Source organism: Strigops habroptila, chromosome 1, assembly GCF_004027225.2.
Source record: "Strigops habroptila isolate Jane chromosome 1, bStrHab1.2.pri, whole genome shotgun sequence".
Classification (NCBI taxonomy): domain Eukaryota; kingdom Metazoa; phylum Chordata; class Aves; order Psittaciformes; family Psittacidae; genus Strigops; species Strigops habroptila.
This window is the reverse complement of record NC_044277.2, coordinates 73,084,741-73,107,845: the sequence shown is the minus strand read 5'-3', so window position 1 is coordinate 73,107,845 and position 23,105 is coordinate 73,084,741. Positions and strand designations below refer to the sequence as shown.

The window sequence follows — 23,105 nt, the reverse complement described above, 5'->3', positions numbered from 1 at the left end:
TTTTTTTGTACCTTACTGCTTTTCCTCATCTGCTTGATTTTAGTCTCTGCTTCTTTTTAATTTCTTTTTCCTTCGTACCAAGCAATCCTCCAGCCCTAAACACAAAATAGAGGTAAGCACTCACACTAGTGAATATACTGTGTGAAGTGTTTCCAGCTTCCCTTCTTTGTTCTTGACTTTCTAGTGTGGAGCTGAGCTGAGTTTAGCCTGGACTCTATGGATCTTCCAGATGTCAGACAGGATCAGGAGATGTCATAGTGGGAGATTTGTAGTGAATTATGATTCTTGTTTAATATTGTCCTCTGTTTTCAGTATTTGCAGAAGAATTTGCCATCTGTTGTATGCTTGTTCACCCAGTGTTTGGAGATCAGCTTAAAAAGTGGTTCCGGAGGAACAGCAGTGTCCAAACTTCTAGTCCAGCATCAGTGGCTGACACCCCAGTAGCATCCTGAGGGAATCAGCCTTGTTTGCACTGGATCTGCTATGCTTCTACTATGCTTTCAGCATTATGCTAGCAGTAACAAACATTTGGAGGGATAAAAGTTTTTCTCTTTTGATCCAGACACTGGTGCAAGGCTCTTGGGTTTTTTCAAAATTGAGCTTTTCTAATAAGGTCACATTGAATTGAAACAAGTGGGGCACCGATGGATTTTTGGAAGTTGTGTACTGCTTCCTTTTAAGTGGGTGGAATTGAAGTTGGCCTATGGCAAGCTCCATTGAAAATCTGGTATTTAATTCTTGTTATACTCTCATTATTCTTTTTCGAAAGTGTTTTAAGTGATATACATATATACATAACACAACATTTTCCCTCTTTTCTATTCTGAAATAATCAAAAGGACTTTGGTAAAAGACAAGGAATGTTTTTGAAATGAGACATGATATGTAAATTTGACCTCCCCTCCTCTGCCTTGGCATTGGAATAGTAATTCATTGGCAAGTTAAAACATTCCGGTTTAGCTCCCAATGACCCAAACTAGTTTAAGCCCACAAGCTATCAGTCTTTCTGCATTTACCCTTCTTTCCTTGAGGCCAATTGCTATTGGTTTTATAACAAGCAGGGTCTGGTATCGTCAAACCGAGCGGTACACATGCTGAGTGATTACTGTGACATAACAAATTACATTTTCCACAGGCTTTAGTCAAATGTGTTTTCATTCATAATCTTACCAGAAAAAACAATCAGTAGAACTTGTTCATTCCTTCAGCATGTTAATTTCACTTACAGGGAAGGGAGTCGTAAGAAGGAGAAAATAAATACCAAGAAAAGAGGGGTAATTAATTTCTGAGAAACCAAATGTACCCTTAAGGATATTTTAAATAGATATAGCTAGACACTCCATTCCTAGGTCCTGACAGTGTTACGGGATTCTCAGATTTCTATACCTGATCACAATATCTGAACTCCTGTGGCTTTTTCCCTATCAGATTTGAAGCGTTTAACTGTAACAGCCTCCCCAGAAAATCATAGTGTGTAAATATATCAAAGAGAATGACTGTTATAATTTTTTATTTTTATTTTTATTTTTATTTAAAAGTAATGGCCATTGGTAGATCCAAGCCAGACCAGAGTCCTGTTGTGCTAACCACTGAGTAAATGTACAGAGATAAACTCTTTGGTTTCCTCCGGTATGATATGGATGACAATGCAGTGTCAGCTGTAACAAGTATTGTTGTGTTCTTAAATAGATCAAAAACCTGTACTCTTGATGTTGCTTATTTATTGAACATAGGATATAGAGTTTATATATTTCTGGATGAATGATCTCTATTTCAGAACTGAAAGGAAAGCTATCATTTAAAATGAGAACACACAATTCTGGTTTTCTTTCATGATCTCAGCTAACAAATACAAAGAGTATTTTGCTACTGTCTAAGTCTTTCCTTGCTGATTTCTTCAGTTGTCTTCACTGTGCAGAATATGCATTTGAATTTTGTTTTGTGAGTTTCTTCATAGAGAGTTCCAAGGAGAGTGCAATAAAGAGTACTTTTTCTTGCTGTGCCATTTTTAAGACTTGCAGTGTACTGCAAGATGTCACTAAATACAGCAGGAACTTTGAGCTTTTTTTATTTACAGTATCTATTAGCTTTCCTTAAACTGTAAATCCCAATGGTGTACAAGAAAATGCAGGCACTTCATTTCCTTAAAAGGCTTTTGGTTGTATCAACCTAGAAATGATATAACCCATTCTTGCTCCCAGTAAAGTAAGAAAAAAAATCTTTGCCAAGGTTTTGCTGTTGACCAAAACTTCAAAATGTTTACAGATGCTCTTACTGCATCTGGTGAGGAAGAAAGACTCCATTGAGTCATCCAAGTGGGAGGCTCTTCCTGACAATCTGCTGTTAAGAGTGTCCAGGCATTCCTTATGGCAGCTCCACACCTGCTGACCCTGTGAACATCAACTATTAAACATTGAGTAGAAGTGTTTGGAAGTTATGTTAATCTTGTCATTTCCTCAGCTGTTATGAAATAAAATCATAAAACAGTAGTAATTATAGAACAGTAGTATTCTATCTGTTCACGTCGCTTTTGGTCACAGCAACAGAATAAAAGTATTTATGACCAGAAAGAAATTTTCCCAATTCATATGCTTTTTGCCTCAAACAATAGAGTATCTCTCCAGCTCCCTCTCTAAAAGAAAAAAAACAACTTGAATAGCTTAGAAACAGTTAATACATCTAGACCAAACCTGAGTTCCTACACTGAACTCCCAGAAGCAGTAAAATGGCAAAAAAACCTCGACCATCTGATATGTCTTTTGGAGCAGCTCTGTGTTCAGTTCCTCCAAGTAAGATGACTTACAGACACCACTTCTTTTTAAAACAAAAAGAGTACATAAATCTGGCTATCCTATGCAAACATCTAGGCTTGTTGCTTCCCCTTTTATGATAGTGTTTCACATATCAGAAGAAGGAAAATCAGGTGAATTAAATAAACATTCAAAGAGCAAAGATTATTATAGAATATATTTATTTGCTACTTTTTCATTACACTTTGGATATATATTTAAATATTTGCTTTGTTGCCCTAATTTGAGAAAAATTATGTATCTAATTTAAAAGAAAAAACAAACCAAACACAACAAAAAAATTGGTGTATGAAAATGCAATGCCAGGATCTAAAAAACTTCAATTATTATCCTGGTTGCCTAAAATGATGTTAAAGCTATCAGTCAATCTCTAATAGTCTTTGAAATCACTGAACATTCCCATCTGGACCACAGAGCATATTTTTTGCCCCTGCCAGCCTCTTAGAGGCAGCATGTGTGGTAGCTGATGGTCAGCAGTAGCCTGCTTGTCAATCAGCTGGTACCCAGTGTCAAGCTCTAGCCTTGTCCTAACACTTGTTCCCTGCCCAGGTGACTGGCCTGGCTGGGCGCTTGGGCTGGGAGCGCAGGAGGCCAGAGGACACGGGTAAAGCAGGGATAGAGGATCATAGTTTACATCTTTCCCAGCATATGGAAAGCAGGAGGACCTGAGGGCATCACCATTTGGAGATAAGACATGGCCAAGGGAAAGCAGGCTTCACCACTAGATTTTTGACAGAGTTGCTTGCTTCCACATGCAGCTGCTATGACATTGCAACTGCTTCTGTCTCGTGGAGAAATCACAGTGCAAAATTCTCCCAGAACCTAATGCTAATGAATATGTGTCAGATTTTTTTTTTTTTTTTTGCTAGATGATTTATCATGCTGCAACCAGAAGCTGTCAATCACCTACAACCTTGAGTGATTGCTTGCTTTTCTCCTGTGCGTACACACTCTGGAATAAACACGTCTTTTCCTTTGTGCTAGTTTCCCACTTTTAGTAAGTGCTCAAAACAAACAGCTTTAGGAAGATTTTTATTCAGAAAACTCCTTAACATTAGCATTAGTTCCCATCTTGTGGTCCAAGTTGCTGTGTGTTTGGGGCATAATACATTGCCAATTTTTGTAAAAAGTCAAGAATGTTGGCAGGCATGGAGGCTTTGGACTGTAGTTGGATGAATGTTATTATTTTTCTCCTCTTTTTCTTGAGACAATTCAAGGTTTTTTCCACTTGTTGACTGAGTCCTATTATTAACACTCTCCTTTTGGTAGTAGAAGGAATTGATTATTAGAATAAAGAAGATAGCGCTGTTCATGTAGCTCCTATTTCTTCCTTTACTCACTCTTGTCTTTTTAATTAGAATCTCTGTCCACAGTTGCCAAACCTGATTGAAATCTGATGGTTTTATGCAAATTATTTCATTAATAGTTTTGTCATGCTACATCTACTTTTAAAATTTTAGCCTTTAAAGTCCTTGCAAACATATGGCTGATGAAAGAACAAATAGTGGACAGCCTTATTTTGTTTATGCAGCATCATCAGTGCACATACCAACTCCCCTGTAAGCCCTCAGCTTCTGCTCTGAATTGAGAATGTCCATTAAGAGACAGGAGGTACTTCAAGGCATATGGACATTACAGTCTTGGTCTCTTTTGGTATCTTCTGGTAGCATTTAGAGCATGATGGTGGACTTACTTACAAAGTTAACATTGATTTCAGATTCCTTCCTCTAACCTGGTCTCTCTAATGAACCCCTGAGTCTTATTACGTAGTAAAAATTCTTAGTAATCTAAGTAGACTTGGGGCAAACTGCAAAACAAAAGTGGCTCTTGCTCTTTGATAGCATGTCTGGACATCTCTCCTCATGCTAAGTATTTCACAAAGAGGCTTATTTTATGAAACTTTAAGTTTTGAAAATCAAATTCTGGCTTCTTGGAGCAGACTCAGGCTAGGTGTTCCCTTCTTCAGCAAAATCTCTTACATGTTTTCATGTGTCCAGCCAAATAATTAACACACAGTATTTTTAATAAAGTAGTATTTATAAAGTAAAATGTAAAGGAAAACAACAAAAAACATTTTGAATACAATACTTCTGATTTGAATACTTTCAATAATTACAACAGTTTCAGGCTATGGAAAGCAGTAAGAGGGATACAAGTTTAATAACTGAGCTTCTACCAAACATCTGACATTAGCGGAATGCTAAGGGCAGTAAGTCAAACACTCAAATGTTAGGATCCCCAAGTGCATATTAATCCCATCTTCCTGTAATGTTACTGCTTCCTACTTCTGCTTATCAAGGACCATCACAGAATCATAGAATGGTTTTGGTTGAAATGAACCTTAAAATCATCTAGTTCCAACCTTCCTGCCATAGGTAGGGACACCTTCCACTACACCAGGTTGCTCAAAGCTCCATCCAGCCTGGCATGGAACACTGCCAGTGATGGGGCATCCACAACTTTCTCTGGGCACCCACATCTTCTCTGGGCCATTGCTTATATCCAGAACTGACAGAGTCAAAATGCAGGCTGATTTATGCATACTTGAATGAAAAAAATCTCTTACAGTAGAAAACAGCTATGCACTTCTAAATGGACTGCCTGCAATAAGCAGATGCACTATCCTTTGCCAGCAAAGTTCACAGTCATTTGGGGAATGCTGGGATCCCTTTGGTTTGTTTGAGCATCACTTTGGGACAGAGCAGTACATGGAGGCAAAAGGTTTGAACGCAGAGAGTTCAGCCCAACACAGAGTTTGCACAGGTTTTGGCACTGCTTATAGGTGACTTTTGAAACACATTTAAAAAAACCCAGACCCCTGTGTACCATACAGGTGGGATTTGGGGCAGTGATCAGATGCAAACAGGAGTATTAACAACAGCATCATGGGAGACCAATATCCACTGTCCCCAATCCACAGACCAAGTGTAAATGACAGTTGGTAGGAGAAATTCCCTCACGTATGTTTGACACTTACATGTTTGACCTTGAACAAAGGCAGAAGCGAGTTGCTAAATCCACAAGTATCAACAGAGATGCACACAAACTTTGCAGGGCTGTGAGCTGGGCTTCCTTTCAAGTCTAGGATGATGCAGGTACCTCCTGACAGTCCTATTGCTCTAGTCTGACATGAGTTGGACTAATGATGGAACAGAAGACCAGATTGTGAGGTGAGTGTTTTAGTATCTAAGTAAAATCATGAAAACAAGTTCAGGTTTTTTGTTTTGTGCTTTTTTTGTTTGTTTGTTTGGTGTGGGGTTTTTTATTTGTTTTGTTTTGTGGGGGTTTTTTTGGTTTTTTTCCTCAGTGATAAATACTCATTAGCTTTGATTTATCTTTTTTCTTTGCCTTACACTACTCCTATAGCCACTTTCTAGTCATTAGGCATTTTGATTTTTAACAATTCCAGACTAAAAAGACTGGTTGTAAAAACACCCTCTAGTTTTTTTTCAGGCAACTGTAGGAGCAACTAAGGAAAGTTAACATTTGACTTGGGCTTGTAATTTTTATTGCTGCTATTAAATGACCTGATCCAATAGGGAATGTATGGCTGGAAAAATGGATCTATGATCTCTTGCATCTTGTTAAGCTCCTGACTGTCTTACTTCTTCCATAAACCCTCTTGACAAGTACTTCTAGCTCACTGTGTTCACTGTGAGACTTAGGAAGTGAAATGGCAGAGGGTGAGCAAGATCTTGGTCGCATAAATATGCTGTCTGCGCTTAACTAAAGGGGTAAATGAACTCTCATTACAGACAGTAAGTCAGACTTTATGGAAAGTCCTTTTCTGACTAGACTTTTTCTCTTCCGTGCTTTTCAGTTTAACTTACATGCTGTTTTTAGTGGACTTAAGATAGGTTCAAAGCAAACCAAGAATGTTCACACAGGGGTTTGCTCTAATTTAGCTAAATCACTTTTTAAAAAGGACTTAAAGGTTGGCCTACTTGGAGAATTTACTATGAAATTCTTGTGCACGGGCAACTCCACTGTCACTTCCGATGCCCCGCACCCCACTGCCTGGCACTCACTGCCTGCTCGGTGCACTTCCATGGCGTAACTTGATTTAGAGCTCCTAATGCTAGATCAGTGTCACAGGAATGTTATCCAAGTATGAGGACTACACACCTGGTTAAGATTTCTTCTAAAAATTGTAATGGACTAATTCTACAAAGGCCAAGTACCCTCTCTACCCACACATCCCCAAAAAGGCCAGCACAACAGCTTGAAGACTAGATGAACTCTATATCCTGTGCTTCAAACCATCTGCCAGTGACAAGATCATATATTTACACATGTACTTTTTATCCAAATTCCACTTGTACTGCTGGGTGATGTATAACATGGGAATCCAGTATTGATGACTATGGACCTGCAGAGAGAGAGGAACAACTAATTGATTGCTAATATACACCCTGGCTTAGTTTGAGGAGGTGTCTTGGGGCTAACAACCAAAAAGTTAAAACTTTAATTAGTCTATAAAAGGAAGTTGTTTAAGGCAGCAGAATATATTATCATCCAAAGTAGTGGAAAAAAAATGCAAATATTTTTATTATGTATTAATTTAAAAATCTGTGAATCTAGATTCAAATGTAACAGGCTTCATGTCTTAGGTTTGTGGCTTTTCATAATTTCAGTCCAAATGCTGACCTATTTAAGAGGCCAGAGTTATTAATATTTCCTAATGTTTCTACTTCTCAAACTTTGTGACTGGATTTCTCCAAGGCATTCTTCGTTCTCACTCCTATCTTCCTCTTCATTTTGAAAGTATCAATTCAGAAAGTAGCTGAAAGATAGAAAAACATACACACAAAAATTGTTTGACTGCAGGTATTAATTGTAAAATATTCTTTTTTTTTTTTTTTCCTGCAGGAGATATGAAGGTGAATCAGGAAATGGATGGCTTTTTTCGTATCACATGAATCAGTACCCAAGAATTCATCATTTTCACCAAATGTCTGACTACTTTTAGGGACTTAAAGTTAGATGGCCCTTATTTAAGGTTCATGTAGCAACTTCTTTAACTTCCTTTTCTGTCAGAGACTTTAATGAAAAGAAAGAGGCTATTACTAAAAATCAGCTCACACATTTATAAATGCAAGTGAACAATTATTTATATTATATAGTTGTGTTGAAAATATCACCTTAGCATTCACAAAAATAAACAATTTTGTTTATAAAGACCCTTAATCATAGAAATGCCATGACAAATACTACTTTATTCTCTCTTTTGATCACAAATGGTAAATATAAACTCATCAGAAGAACATCTAGCTCTCAAAAGCCAAGTAATTTAGAATCTCATCTCACTTTTCCTAATTCACAGATATTACAGATACTAGTCAGTGTAACCTTTAAATACAGCACATAATGTGAGACAATAATTTGACAGAAAACAGCAGCGAGTTTGTAATGCTGACATTTATTTCCTTGTGATTTAAAGCATGTATTGCAATGGTGTCTTTTGCTAAGACAATTAAAATTCTGCTCAGTCTGACCTACTGGGCTAGGCAATACTGGGGGTACACAATCACAGCCTTGCATGCCCTGCTAAAAAGGACATGTATGCTTTCCTACCAGAACCACCTGTGGGTGGCAGACTTAAATCCTCTGGGTCATCTGCTTTCCTGGGATGAAGACGTCATTTCTATTTTTACATATAGTAACATCAGAAGTCCCTGACATTTAAATACGGCAGGCTCGTGATGATTGAACCTTGGAATGCAGGCAGGAATGCTGAGGACCTGCTCAACTCAAATGCAACAGGGCAAATACTTTCCTGTATCTCAAAGGGAAAGAAGGAAGAAACAGCACTGTAGACCTGAGAAATAGGTCTCTCAGCAAGGTCACATAAGCAAGGTAGATTCAAGATACCAGACTGCATAAACTCTCTGTTCCTTAGCACTGGTTCAGGAAAGGGAGCTTGTTCATATGCACCATGCTCCTGACTGCCCTGCTCTGGAAAGTTTCTGGTCACCAGGAGAGTTTCTCCTGAGTAATAGATGATGTGGTTGAAAAAAAAAAGCAGGCAATTAACTGTGAGATTTCAAAGTTTTTCTCTGCATGTTTCTCATGAATTAAACAAAAATAACTGATGTTTTCAATGGAGTGGAAAAAAGCAACATGCAATGGCAATAAAGACTTTGAACTCTGTTATTGTGAAGCAAGCAAAGCCTATGACAGAAGCATAGCTCAAGGTCCAGTTTTACTGAAGCTAACTCCTCCCTATTTTTTTCCCCTTTCTTTTTCCTTTTATCCTAACTTAAACTTTGAACTTAGAGTATCTGGCTTTGTTTTTCTAAATTATGAGAGACATACTATCCAAGGTGCTTTTGATGGGTAATGTGAAGACAGGCCTTCCCTTATACCATGGCTTTCCCACCTAAACAGATGGAAATCCACCCCCTCCCCTGCTTTCTAACATTCCTTATATCCTGGCACCATGGGGAGGAGCTGAAATCTGGCTTCCCACCAAACTGGCCGAAAGCCTGAAGGTGCTGTGCAGCCTTCCCTCTTCCAACTGCAGTACCTTACTGCTTTCACATGGCTGCCATCCTTTCACATGGAGGCTTTATTTTGTTGGAAGGAAGGATCAGGAATTAGTAACAGTGAGATTACAGGTCAGAGGAGGAGGAGATCTGTATTGGAAGGAAACATCTCCTCCTGCTTTCTCCCCTCAGCATAATACTCCTAGATTATGTTAGGTTAGAGACACCACTGTGCAAGATACCAGCACCGGCCCCCAACCCCCAGCCCCTACTTGCAGCAGCATGCCTGGGCACGGTGCTGCTTACAATTGCTTGTCTCACTCAGCATATCTGATGTAACTTTGCACTAAGACACAGTGCAGAGTAAGGTGATGTTAAATAATGTTACATTTTGTAGCTTTATTTCAAACATGGTTAATCTCATGGCCGTTTTCATACATCTTTGTCATATTTTTGCTTCTTAAAATCAAATAAAATGAAATAGAATTAAGTATTGACATCATTACTATTCTTCCATGAGATACAAAGCATATGATTTAAAACCTCTGGGGATGATATAGAGAAAGTGTAATTCCAGTGGAATTTTTCTTAGGATGTACAGTACATCATTACTCCAGTATCACATAAAACTATAAGTGTTGTGAGGTTTTGGAGTTTGTTTTTGTTTTGTTTGGTTGGGGTTTCTTACATATATGCTCATTGTTTCATAGCCAAACCACAGGGGCTAAAATTCCCTTCACTCAAGTTACTAAAATTTTGACGTTTTGTCACTGTTGGTGGCAAAAGTTAGTATGTTTGATTTTTGTTGGGTCCCCCGTTCCCCCCCGCAGTTGGAAAACCAAACATATCTCCTTTTTAAAAAGAAAAAAAGTCTAAAGTTATTTTAATAGGTGGAGATACGTAAGAAACATGAGACCTGCTGATATGAAGAGATACATCTCAAAAACACTCCAAACAAGTTAATGGAGCGTATATAGGAATTGTCCCGTATCTGCACTTTGATGGTGCTTTTTAGGCGTAAAATGGATTCTTTTATTTTCTATACAAGTATTTTCTGGAGCAGAGGAAATTGAACAGGAAAATGATCCTATGTAAATATACCTTGCATTACTGTTTTACAAAACGATATTGTTACCAATACGGAAACATCCCTGGCTACCAGGGTTACATGGCTGTAATGGAAAAAAGTTTGGCCTTCAGTATTTGCTTTCATGGTTTGGTTGGAGTTTTTGGTAGGATTTTTTTTTTTCCTCTTTTTAATACCAACGTGCAATCAGAAAGAATGTTCCAAATTCCAAAGCTTCATTTTTAATAATAGTTTCAAACTTTCATTAACGTTTCTCCTTGAACAAGTTTCTTTTATAACACAGCCAAAGAAACATTCTCCCTTGAGCTGGATGTTTCAGGCAGTTTGGATTTCCAACATTTTGGCTTGCAGATAAGTTTTGATTCTAGTTGTTTTAATTAAATATATTTTTTTAGGATTACTCTAGCATGGATCAGTTCCATGGTTTTGTTTGTTTTAATAAACTTTCGGTGCTTTTAGTCTTCTGCATGGAGGTCTTTCTGCAAACACCACGAGTCAGTTTCTGCTGCGGTTTGTAGTAGAAACGTGCAAATGCTGCCATAAAAGAAAGAAACTTTGATGGAACTCATTATAATACATGTACGAGCACAGATAACCTCCTGGTTTGCTACAGATGGCTTGGCTAAACACAAAAGCATGCGTCGAAAATAGGGTGAGCGCGGAAACGTGAACGTACGTACCTGAGGAAGGTGCCGGCGCCCCTGCCCACGGCGCCACGTCTCGCTGCCCGGGACCGCCGCGTTGCGGGGAACTCGCCCGGGACCCGAACATGAACTTTCAGGGCTGACACGTCGATCCTGTGCCGGGGAGGGCGGAGAAGGGAGGGCAGGGGGCGGAGAGGGACACGCCGCAGGCTTCTACGTGGTCACAAAAATGCCAGCGCCGCGCAGCAGGGGGGCTGGGTGCTCCCTCCCGGGGCGGGACTGGGACAACGAACGGGCCGTTGGCGCGCGGCTCCGCGCCGGACCCCCGAGGCCTGGGGCACTGGGGTTTGGCTCGCCGCCTCCCGGCGGGAGAAGGAGGGGACGGCGTGTGCGGGGAGAGGGAAGCTGGCAGCTCAGCTCGATACGGGCGGGCGCTCCCGCGGTTCTCCCGTGCCTTTCTCGCCCCGGGGCAGCCCCGGCAGCCGCTGGCGCCCCGCTCTCCCTCGTCTCCTCTACCTGCTGCGCCCCGGCCACTGGCCGGGAGCGCCGCGCCCGCTCATTTAATCCCGCGGGAGGCCAGGCGGACCCTAACACCCGCGGCACTGCCCCTCGCCCGCTGCTTTCCCCGCATTCTCCCCTATTTTCTTCCTCCCTCCCGCTATCGCTGCGGTAGCTCGGCAGGATATGTTGTGCTTAGTTGTGCTGGCGCTGGGGCGCCGCTGGTCAGATCTGATCGGGAGGAGAGGTCTCAGGTCGTGATTTTTGTGACGCGGTAAGTAAAGGAGAAAACCCCAAAACCAACAAACAAAACCCCCAAACAAACAAAACCCAAGGTAATAAAAAATCCAAACTCGAAACAAATATCTGAACCACTCGCAACTTCTCTGCTGGCCCGGAGGGGGGGGCGCAGGGGAGGGAAGGGAGTAATGCGAGCTCATCAACCCAGCCCGGGGCAGCGGCTGCAGGCAGCGCGGCGACTGGACCCGAACCGCGCACCCCCGGGAGCGGGCGGCCGCCCCGGCTGCCGCTGCTCCGCCTCCGCGGTGGGGCGCTGGGTCCGGCCGAGGCGCGCAGCTGCCGCACCGCAAACTTGGTGCGAGCGAGCGGGGCGCGGGCGGCTCGGCGAGACTGCGGCCATGGCGGCGTGAGGCGGCGGCACCGCGCCGGGAGCGGGGCATCACTGCGCCCGGCGGCCCTACGGCGCCTGCAGGTAACCCCCATCCACCCCGGTCCTTCTCCCCCCGCGCGGTGCTCGGGCTCGGGGAGGCGTTCGGAGACCGGCGGGGTGGGGGGATGGCGTGTTCCCGGCCGTCCTCTCCTTCCCCGGGCCGCCTCCCGTGGGCTCCGCGGGGCTGCGCCGGGGCGGACCGTGGAGGGGCGAGGAGGCCAGTCGGGGTCTCGGCCGCCGGAGCGGCAGGGTGCCGGCAGGGGGAGCTGGGGGCGAGGCGGAGCGGTGCCGGTGGCGGGGACCGGTGGCGGGGAGCGCTGCGGGCAGTGGGAGCCCGCCTCGGGCATTGCCGCCCCGCCCCCGAAAGCCCGCCGAGCCTTTCCAAACGGGAGGTCGGTCTCCCCGAAGACGGTGCTGTTTGCTCGGGATAAGAAGAAGCGGCCGGTAGGCAGCCGTGTCTCCAGCGGGGCTGAAAGCCGAACTGTGCCCGCCCCGTTCCCCTGGAGCCCCTGCCCCGGGATCGCACCCGCGGGAGGATTTTCTCGCCCAGGAGCGTGAGGTGCGTTGATGTCGCTGAGCACCGGGTGCGGGGGGGCAGCCGGTGGCTCCGAGACGTTTTGGAGGGGTTTTGTCACACTTCGGCAAGTGAAGTTTGCTCTGCCTCGTCTTGTGGTGAGAGCAGAAGAGGAGCGGCGTGAAGGGCATCGCAGTTGCCTGAGAAACGTGGGGGTTTCGGTGGGATATCCTTGCAATACCATCCAAAGTCCTAATGTACTTTTATTGTGGCAGTTACTTAACTGGACTGGCTTCGTTCTGTGGTGTGACCGTATTTTGGCATTTTCTGAATTGAGGAGTTTGAGTTACCATTCCGCAGCGACGCAGAAGGAAACACCTTGGTGTGTTGTGTTAATCTGTCTTTTTGTGAGGATTGCTTACCAGGTAAACGACAGCTGTCAGGCTTTGTTGTGTCATTGCAGATGCTATGTATGCACAGTAGATTGACACAACCATAACCTGCTGGGGATTATTCCGGGGGGGGGGGGCAGCAGGGGTGGAGGATCAGTGCATCCCTTCAGGAAACTGGGCTGTTGGCAGGAGAGGTCTGTCCGTGCACACACAGGTACCCTCGTGAATGGCTAGAATTTGCAAGATTACAGTGAAGAAAAACATCCTAAACCTAAAAACTGTTGTTAAAGTTGCAGTAATAGTGGGCTCCAGCAGCCCTAAGGTAGTGTTTCAAAACTGTGTTTTTGGATAGCTGAATGACTGCTCTGGGTCTGAATTTTTTGTGTGAAAAGCTGGTGTGATGCTAGCCCAGCTAGTAAAAATAGAATTTTTCATAATGAAAATTGCACTCAGATCTTAGTTCCAGCGGTTTCAGCATCTTCTGGTTGTTACGTGAGTAAGACTCTGACTCAGTTTAGCGAAGTTTGACTTACTAAGAATTGTTGAACTTGGTGATGTCATTCTATAGAATGCATAGTCAATCAAAAGTGCATTGCTGCCTTGAAAAGCTGAGGTATGGCCTGGGGTACGTTGCTTAGTCTAGTGATTTAGATTTTGGTAGGCTTCTGTATTTTGTGCTGTGTTCCCACCTTCCTCTCCAGCAGGTACTGATAATACAGCTTTATGACATTTACTAATGGATTCATCTCATTTTCTCATTTTAATGCCGAACAGCTGTGAGGAGTCCTGCTGAGAGCTAAGATTTTGCTCTGGAGGGTGGCAGTTTACTTTTCTGTTCAAGAGGTTGTTTTGATCTAAGTAGCATAAACACTTGCTTTTAAGTTGTACTGCTTATTCCTTAGGATGTTGTAACAGTTTTGTTTTGGTTGAGGAAGCTGAAGGCATGAATAGCTGTAGTGTCTCATTTCCTTTAATCTTTAACCAGTGCTGTTTTCTTAAAATACTTAGAAGTAGTAGGAGTGCTCGTGCACTTTGTAATGATCCATAAACTTTGGTTATATCAGGTTTGCTGTACTCATTTCCTGTTGGGCAGGGATGCAAAGGGTGGTAACTAGGTATTGCTGCTGTTTTCAGGAGAGAGTTGTGTGGGGTTTTTTTTTTCTTTCCCCCAGCTACTTGGGGAAACCACGTGGCTTCTAACTTCTTGTTGATGTAGTCTTGCACAAATACAGGATTTTCACTGAGTGAAGCTCATTACTTTTCAGTGAGTAAACTATACGTTACAAGCCATGAACTGCAGAAATGACACATAACCCTCCTGTGAACTTCAGTTTCTGTGCTAGAAGTTGTGTGGAGGAATTCAGTCAAGGGAGCAGCTGAGCTCCCGGGATGAGTGGAAGGAGCCTCTTTGCTGCACTCTGGTCTGCAAGGGCTGTGTGAGCTGGGGGTTACGTCTATGCTGTAGGACATGTAAGTGGATAGCAGTAGTACTATCAGTTGGTAGTAGGTGTGTACTACTAGTACTATCGGTTGATGGTAGTACACACCTACTAGTACTATTGGCTGATAGTGGGGAGGAGGGTGTGTGTGATCCAGTACTGTGTTATTTAATGTAGAGTAGTATCTAAAAATGAGTTAATATGTTGTGATGACTGATTTCTGAATAGCAATGACCTCTGATTTAGCTTTAGATTTAACATCTGGCTTATAAAATTTTGATATGATCTTGATATTTGGTAATACTTGTTCTAAAGTTACTACAGCTCCTGAGATGGATTGGTATTGCTGCTGCCGTAATTATAGGAAGCAGCACTGAGGAACTTCTCATTTTCTGTAACATTTTATGGAGATGTTCTTGTCAGTGCTGAGTTCTCCAAATTACTGTTAATCAGCCTGTTTCTCTTCATTATCATCCTTTTATCCTCTTTGACATGTGTGTACATTCCTATTCAGAAACAGTTTTAATTTACAGACTAGACATTTGCTCTTTCCTAATGCGTTTCATAAAGCTGTAACTGTTTCAAAGGAAGATGTGGGTTGTTTTTGTCAAACACTAGAACCGTTTTTCAAACTGACCCTTTTGAGGTACGTTTGTCAAGCGTACACGGTAGGTTTGTTTTAGTTTCCAGGCTGCAGCGTTGCTGCTGTGAGCTGTGAAAGACAGGTGGCAGTCTGCTCTCTGCTATTCCTGCAGGAGCCTTGAGAGCCTTCACAGCTTGGCTGTGCAGCTGAGGAGCAATGTGCTGTTAGATCTGTTGCTGTTAAAACACCAAACTGCTTCCAAAAAAAGGTGGGGGGTTTTATTTTCGTTTCCTTCCTAAATGTGTGCGATTATGTTGGAACTAGATGATCTTCAGGTCCTTTCCAACCCTAACCATTCTGTGATTCTATGAAATTTGCCAGGTTGCATCTGAGTATAGCACATATGCTTAACACTTGTCAGGAAGGTAGCAAATGTAAACCAAGTGAATGACCCCAAGTTAATGTCTAGTTAACGTCCTGTTCTTGACTTTTTGCTAGAATGTATATTCCAAAGCATGTAAATCTTTTGTCATTTAGTGGATTTGTTCATGCATTTATCCTCAAATGTGTGTTTTCCCTGAGGTACTTTGATGCAATCTATTTGTCTGCTGTATAAATCAACTCTTTATGTCCATACTCATCATTTTTTGTAGAAATATATTAATAAAATGAATCTCTATTTGGGGACCTTTTAGGAAGAAAGTTGTACTTGTGTCCTAGTGTATATTAGAAAGTTAGGCAGCTTCACGGAGGAGCAGGTGTTTGTCAGTGATAGTAGCAGGAAGCTGGGATTGATGTAAAGTCTGCACTGAGGCCTCTGCAGGTGAAATTCTTGAGTTTAAATCAACTGTTAAAACTCAGTGGAAAAGGCTATCTTTTCTTTTCAAACAGGTTAAATGTTTGGCTATAGAAGAAGTTTAAATGTCGTGTAATGTGTCAGCTGCACTCTAATTTCCAAACTTCTTCCTAATTAGCTTATGTGTGTTACAAAATTTCTTGTGTGATAGCAAGGTAATACAGATTTTCATTCCTTTTCCAATTTTTAAAATCAGGTTATATCCCTGTGCTCCAGTGTACCTTAGAATTGTTGGATCCTAATTTCTGACAACAGAAACAGTCTTGGCACTATTTGGTGTAGAAGCTTACAGAAATAACTTTCAGAATGCTAAAATGTAGCCTGCTGCTGTCCTCTCTCTCTCTTTAATACTGGGATGCTTTCTTAGGCTTTACTAAATACATGTGATAAATGACTCTGAGCATACGTGATGGCGGCAGGATTGACTTATAATGTCAACTGGATGGCCTGAAGATGTGGGCTATACTGCAAATTGTGACATTTTCCCATCTTCTTTTCCTCACCCCTTCTCTGAATTTCAAAATTGAGCTGCTTCCTCTGCTGCTGCCTTCCTCTCTGAATTGCTAGTCTAGGTGGAAACCCAGAATGCTATTGAAGTGTGCTTTCTGGTTAGGCTTGGGTTTTACTGAGAATTAAGGATGCTTAATGTAAAGTTAACTCTAAGGCCTCTGTAGCTAGAAAGTACCTTAATAATTTTCAGCCTTGTTCTTCTGACCTACAGCAAGATTGTTGCTGAATCATTCATTTCTATTGCTGGTGAACTCTATAGACAAAGGTATGCGAACGAATATTGGTGGTGTGGTTTTAAAAGCGTTTAGACAGTTGTTCTGCATCGTGTTTTCTCTGGCATAATGTCACTTCAGAAATTCCTGGTGCCTTTTTTTTTTTTTTTCTTTGTGTGTGTGTGTGTGTGTGTTTTAATAATCTGGATCATTTCAATCACATGGTTTCACTGGAAGCCCAATAACATTTGCATTGGAAACCTCCCCTAGTTATGAAGTGTATCCTAGAAGCACTGCTGAATCGCTTTGGTATGGAAGAAGACATACAGCATGAAGCCCTTTCTGTTGACCTTGTCTGATAAAAGTGAAATTGCTGAGTACTTAAGGAAAACTGTCCTTGCCAGTTATGGGAGGAATAGGTCATGTGTATTGCCTTGTGTCTCTCAAAATTTGGCAAACTTTTAGGATTTCTTTACTAAGTCAGAGTCAAAGTTGGAGGCAGTGAAAAGGGATCCTCAACAGGTCACTGGGCTGGTATATTCCTTAATTGGAGTTCAGTTGTTGGTGGCCTCTTCTGTTATGTCTTGTTTGCTCTCTTATTCTGAACTTGCAGTAGGGTTATATGGTTGTTTTGTTAGATTTTATCATCAAAAACTGTGTGTATTCTAATTTTTATCTAGATTCTCTTGCTCCAGTGCATGCTTTTCCTTGCTGATTTTTAAACCTAAGCAATGATATTGAAATACTTAATAAGAAAGTCCAGGAGAGAGTAAGTGCTCAAAATTGCTGCTAGCGTTAATATTACCCGGTACTGCAACATGAGATTTACAGTTTAGCCAAAACTCATAATTTAGCCAAATGATGGGATATTAGCTTTGGAAGGGAATAGAGAGGACTCTTTTCTGATAGTGCTCTTCAGGGCCTATCATCCTGGGGTAGGCCAAGATTTTAATGACCTTTATGAGCTTTATGAACTAGATGCGATGCTGAAGTAGATAAAGACCATGTTGGTGGTGGTGGTGTCTTTTGCACTTGTTTCTGACACTGCAAATCCATATTCTGACTCACTTGATAAAATACTTCAGGAAACCCCAAGCAAACAGACACCCCTCTTAATTCCTCTGCTTTAATAAAAGCTTCTGTTTGTGACCTGAAAACCACTATATGCTGTGTTCCCTGAAGGCAGGCAGATATAGGTGAAGGATGCTATGCCAGTCAGAGTGTTGCTGTACTTTGTTGTCCTCCTTGGCAATTCTGGGTCTTTATGTCATTCAGTTGTCTACTGGGTCCTTTTAGTTGTGCCAGTGTAAGTCTTCACGTGGAGTCATACTGTAAACAGTATTAGGGAACTGATCCTCTTAAAAATACTTTTTGTCTTTGAAGTATCCGTAGCCACAGATCCCAGTAAGGCTCCATACTGCAGGTGTGCAATGGGTATTATCAGGTGAGGAAGGAGAGGGGAGGAGGAATTGTGTGTGCAGATAAAAATTCTGATTAGTCCCTCAAATGACAATGAAATTTAGGACTGGCAGAAGAGTTCTGGTGGATTTTGCCTCATTGGTTTACAGCGTGTTCATGCAGCTTCTTGTTATGTTAGTTCTATAAGAAGCAACAGGCTCTTTTGTGGAGGTTGCAAATGGACTGAGGAACAGATGTATGCGCATCTTCACCAGCAGTCTAAACTCATCTGCTGAGGACTGAGGTACTGAGATGCAACACCTCATTGCAGTGCCCTTGAGTGTGTCAGGAAGTGGGGAAATTCAAGGTAATAACCTGTTAAAAACTGGAGCTTAGTCTTCCAGAGCTTGTCTGTCAGTTTTACTCTGTTGAAAAATGGTAATGGATTCTGATATGTGCTATTGGACTTGATAGCCTAAAACGGCATAACTGTTCTACATTGATTTGCCAAAAGCATGAGTTCATGTGTACAGATCTAGAGTCACGTGAGAGGTGAAGAAGATCATGTTTGTTGGGAGAAAAGTTTCTCTTAATGATTGTGGGCGAGACCTAAAATGCTGTTACCCTGGGCCCTGGAGACTTGTACAAATGATGTAATGCTGTTGTAAAGCTTGGTCAGAGTCTACAGGCTCACCTGAATTGTCCGTTGAGAATTGCAAGATTTTCCAATTTATCTCCTCTTGCTTTCCTGAGTGCATAGTGTGAGACTCCTTACCTGAAGCACTAAATAAGTCTTTATTGAAGACAAATGAGTGTACCTTGGACATCATCCTTTAACTGCTGGTAACAACAAAAAAAGCGTAATTAGCAACAACAGCAAAAAGAGAGATCTGAGCTCTGCATCTGATTTTTCTGCACTGTTATTTTTGCCATTGTTGTCTGTTCTTTTAAATTAATGGTCTAGGTGGAGGGACTCGGTTTCTTTCTTCAGTATCCTCTCCGTAACTGAGTTTGCAACTAGCTTTTATCAGAAAATTCCATTTTTGCTTACTTATCTGTAACTGGAAGGGAAAACTATTTTGCAAATTTATTTAATCTGAAGGCCAACGAGATCAGTATCAGGGTTTGAAGAAAAATAGTCTTGAACTAGAAGTAAACACTTAATTCTTAAAGACTAACTTAAGTCTTTATATTTGTCTCTCAAAGTCATAATCATAAAGTGCTCTTAAAGTAGCCTGAGCAAATGTGTTATTTTCCTTTGAGTACCCATGTGAACTCATTGCCTGCAATAGGCTGTCTGCCTCTTGGGAAAACACACGGTCTTTTTATGTGATTGCTGTTGACAGTGTGTCCTTTGACTTCACTTGTAGAGATGCTGTGTTGCAATTGGTTTTTTTTTTGGTTTTTTTTTCTTTTCCAGAAAGTTAAAAAAAGAACTAGTTTGTTGCAGAGGGATATCACTAATATTTTAATAAGGGGAAATATAAGAATTGCATAACTGCAAATATAGGGAGCTCCATTTGTTTGCGGGGAACAATTCACATGCTTAACTTACCTTTTGATCTACTGTGAATCATTTGTAGAAATCAGGCCCGGTTCATAATTGCATGTATTTGTTAATTTTGTAGATTTAGCATTCTCCATTAAAAATTCCTTTAAAAGAGTTGTGGGGTTTTTTGTTTGGTTGGTTGGTTTGGTTTGGGTTTTTTTTTGTTTTCTTGCTACTCTCATCAAACTTCACCTTTTTTATAAGCCCTAAATTGCTAACAGTGCCAACACTGAAAATTTTGAAAATGGCATTTGAAGTGAGTAGAGCAGTTAACACCACGTGTTCCCAGTTCTCTGTGCATGCTGGCACTTTCAAAGATTTATCTGTAGCCATAGGTCAGCTCTAGAGAATTCGATTACAGATGAAACCTGAGAAGTTAGAGATTCCTGTTTTTAACTAGCAGCCTGGTTCACCTCTTGCCAAGCCAGGTGCTTGTCTCCCATTGGCACTTTCTGCATTGTGGGAAGTGTTGCTTTATGGCATGTTTGAGTCCCTTGTTTTTCCTTCTTGCTTATTTGGTGACTAAAACATTCTAAGCCTTTTAAGAAATTGTGTATGTGTTGAATGTTCTTGCTTCCACATAAAAAGTTATTTTCTACAAATCAATCTTCATGTGAAGAACAGTGTTTCTGTGAGTGTTTGTATGAATATCTATAGACAGTTGATAACTGAGATGATCAATCTTAGGAAAAATTGTCTGGCTGATCCTGAATATCATTCATAGAATCATAGAATAGTATGTGTCAGAAGGGGCCTTCAAAGGTCATCTAGTCCAACCCCCCTGCAATGAGCAGGCATGTTGTCTTTTAGGTACTTCTAATGCCACCCTGCATTCCAAAATATGAAGAAGAGGAAAAAAATGCCTTTGACTTCACAGTAGAATCTGGCTTTACTTTTATCATTGTATATCTAGTCCTACAAGCATTATGCTTATGTGAACTGGAGTGTTTACGGGAGTCTTACTCTTGTGACTCCCAAGTCGTAAGGATTCGAGTTAACAAGATTTAGCATTATATTGTTCAGGTTTACATGTCATACTGTGACTGAAAAGAGTTTGGAATTGCTCTTGTAGGCAGCTCACCAGGGAGGAAGCAATGAGTAATGTCTTCAGCCTTAGCAATGGCAACTGGTATGTAAACTATTGGTATCTTCTATTGCAATGTTTCATTTAGCTTCTTTTTGCAGTAGTAGCTCCCAAGATATTCTCACCATTTTAACAGCACGTAGGCTGATAACTGTGCTCCTTATCCTTTGGTCCCAAGAGCTTATCACCAGAGAAAGCTGTTGCATCAATTTTCCATTATCAGTTTTTCTGGTGGTAGACCTGGCCATTCAAAAATGAATGAAAATATAGCATCCTTGCCCCAGGGCATCTATGGATGGAATCTCTGTTCACACAAAGTCCATACTTGTTTGTCTGGTGTGATTGCTCCCACTGCATTCTACTATAGCTCAGCTTGTGAAGCTGAGGATGCATGTCGCCGTGCAGAACCATCAAAACAGTGAGGTTTCTGGTGTCTTATGCAGTGTATCATGAAGTAAGCTGGAAATGCTAGTTAACTGCCTTCCTCTAGCCTTCCTGTTGACTGGAAGCTGCCTGTATCCTGCAGGTGATGTGTTCAGTTTGTTCAAGGTTCTAAAACATCAACGAAAGATCAAGCATAATGAATGTGTAGTAAAACTAGGGTGTTGATAGATATGTTAGTAATGTGTGACAAATGCATTAGAATTAAATGTAGGTTATGATAGACAAAACTCATTGGAGCAATAACTTCTGTGTAGGAATTGTTGGGTGGGGCTCAGTGACCAAAATCATTCTAGTTAGGTGACTGGATCATAGTAATGCTCCCTCCTCACAGTAAAATAGTGTAATTTAAAAGCTTTATACTAATTATAAAATGTATCTGTGATACTTGTAACTTCTTAAAGAACTGCTTGCAAACAGCGTTTATAAATGTTTTCTGGTTTACTACATGCATGGTCAAAATTAACCTTACCTTCCAGTTCATACATATATATATATACATATAGGGGTGCATGTGTGTGTAGATGCTTTTTTTCTCTATATATGTACACACATATGCATTCACACACACATTTTTACTTTATATTCCAGTTTGTCCAACGGTGGTACTTGCTAGAACATGTGCTCCTTTTGTTTGTTTAGTCAAAATGCTGCTGTAGCATCCCAGACAAACAAAATGATAGTGGAAGGGCAGAGGCCTTTCATGTAGAATGTACCAGCTTCAGTCTAGTGGTTAGTGCACAAGATTGTGCCAATAGACAAAGTGAATTGAAATAGAGATCAGGACACTGTTCTGGTAGTTGATGGTTTTATTTTGAGCTCTGAAGAGCTCGTCTCTTTGAAGAGCAAAGAAATGCTGGCATCAAATATTGATCGTGTAATATCTAAAATTCATAGACTTCTTAACTTTATTCTGGCGAGCTGGACTCTGAGGAAGAATGGAGCAACCTTTGCTGGAGAGTGGAAAAAAATGAATAAATGTAATTTAAATGAATCCTTCATGATGACTACAGTGGGATCTTTTGAAGGCAGAGGTCATGATGTGATTCGAATGAATTCAGAAGATACAATTGAATCAGTAAAATTTAGGTAAATTATGAAGTTATCTTAATTTAGGTGGACCAGAAACATTGACAAGTTAATTGGACTACAGTAATAAGAATGTACATGGAAGTTTGAGTCTTTAATATACTTTTCTGAAAGCTGATGAACACTTTGTAGGTGCAAGTGTTTCTTTGTAGTTTGCCTCTGGTTTGATATTGCCATGCACTCTTGCTGTAGGCTGCGATTAAGTCTGTGTAAGATACAAGTACAGTTGTTACGTTTTAATTTCTACATCCTTTAGGTTATTTCCCATTCGATTACCTTGAACTGCAGCTGTAAACCCCAAAGTGGGATCAATAAGTCTTAAAACATTATTTGAGATAACGTACAATATATGTTGCTTTTGTAGGGTTCTCAAATGAAAGTTAGATTGCTTAATGCAAATGAAAGGGGTAGGATATTGAGGGTTGACATTAGCACTGCTTCATGGTCCAAAAGATTTTGGAAATAAATGTTCTACAGAGTTATCTACTTTTTAGTATAGCAATAATAATAAAATGAGCTCTTTATGCTCTGTTGAGTTCCTTTTTGCTCTGTGTATGTTTTAAAGCGAAAGAAAAAATAACATCACAATATCCCTTGATTTGTTGTTTAGTAATTTGGCTTAATTCTGCTAGATCTCTCATATGCAGGATGATGCTTAAGGCCTAAATCAGGCCTGGGTACTCTGTATTAGCAGGGCATTTTGCTAATAATAAATGTATTAATGAACAAATGATTCTCTAGATACTCAAGTGTTTCTTTTGTGCATATAAATAAAAAGGTGTGAATAGCCGTGCTGGTGTGGTTTGCTGATCCCTCTCCGACTAATCCATCAAAGATGAGAGCC

At 41.1% G+C, this 23,105-nt stretch overlaps 1 protein-coding gene, 1 long non-coding RNA gene and 1 other non-coding gene across 10 annotated transcripts in view; 1 reads left to right on the top strand and 2 right to left on the bottom strand.

The window, feature by feature from the left end:
- Positions 1-7,331: 7,331 nt before the first annotated feature.
- LOC115607458 lies at positions 7,332-11,316 on the bottom strand. The gene is made up of 2 exons (XR_003991238.1): positions 11,063-11,316; positions 7,332-7,593 (listed from the first exon to the last, which is right to left on the bottom strand). It is a non-coding gene; the product is annotated as an uncharacterized LOC115607458 (long non-coding RNA).
- LOC115600818 lies at positions 7,690-7,759 on the bottom strand. Its single transcript, XR_003989172.1, has one exon. It is a non-coding gene; the product is annotated as a small nucleolar RNA SNORD123 (small nucleolar RNA).
- A 403-nt stretch (positions 11,317-11,719) lies between the features above and the next one.
- SEMA5A (semaphorin 5A) overlaps positions 11,720-23,105 on the top strand; it is a 326,650-nt gene continuing 315,264 nt past the window's right edge. For 2 of the 8 annotated variants that reach the window (XM_030495658.1, XM_030495648.1), the window contains exon 1: positions 12,148-12,236. The gene's annotated coding sequence lies outside the window, so the exon portion shown is untranslated. Of the gene's footprint in view, positions 11,799-12,147; positions 12,237-12,569; positions 12,754-12,791; positions 13,134-23,105 lie in introns of those variants that run through there. The other 6 variants (XM_030495611.1, XM_030495620.1, XM_030495666.1 and 3 more) reach the window with 5 other exon arrangements.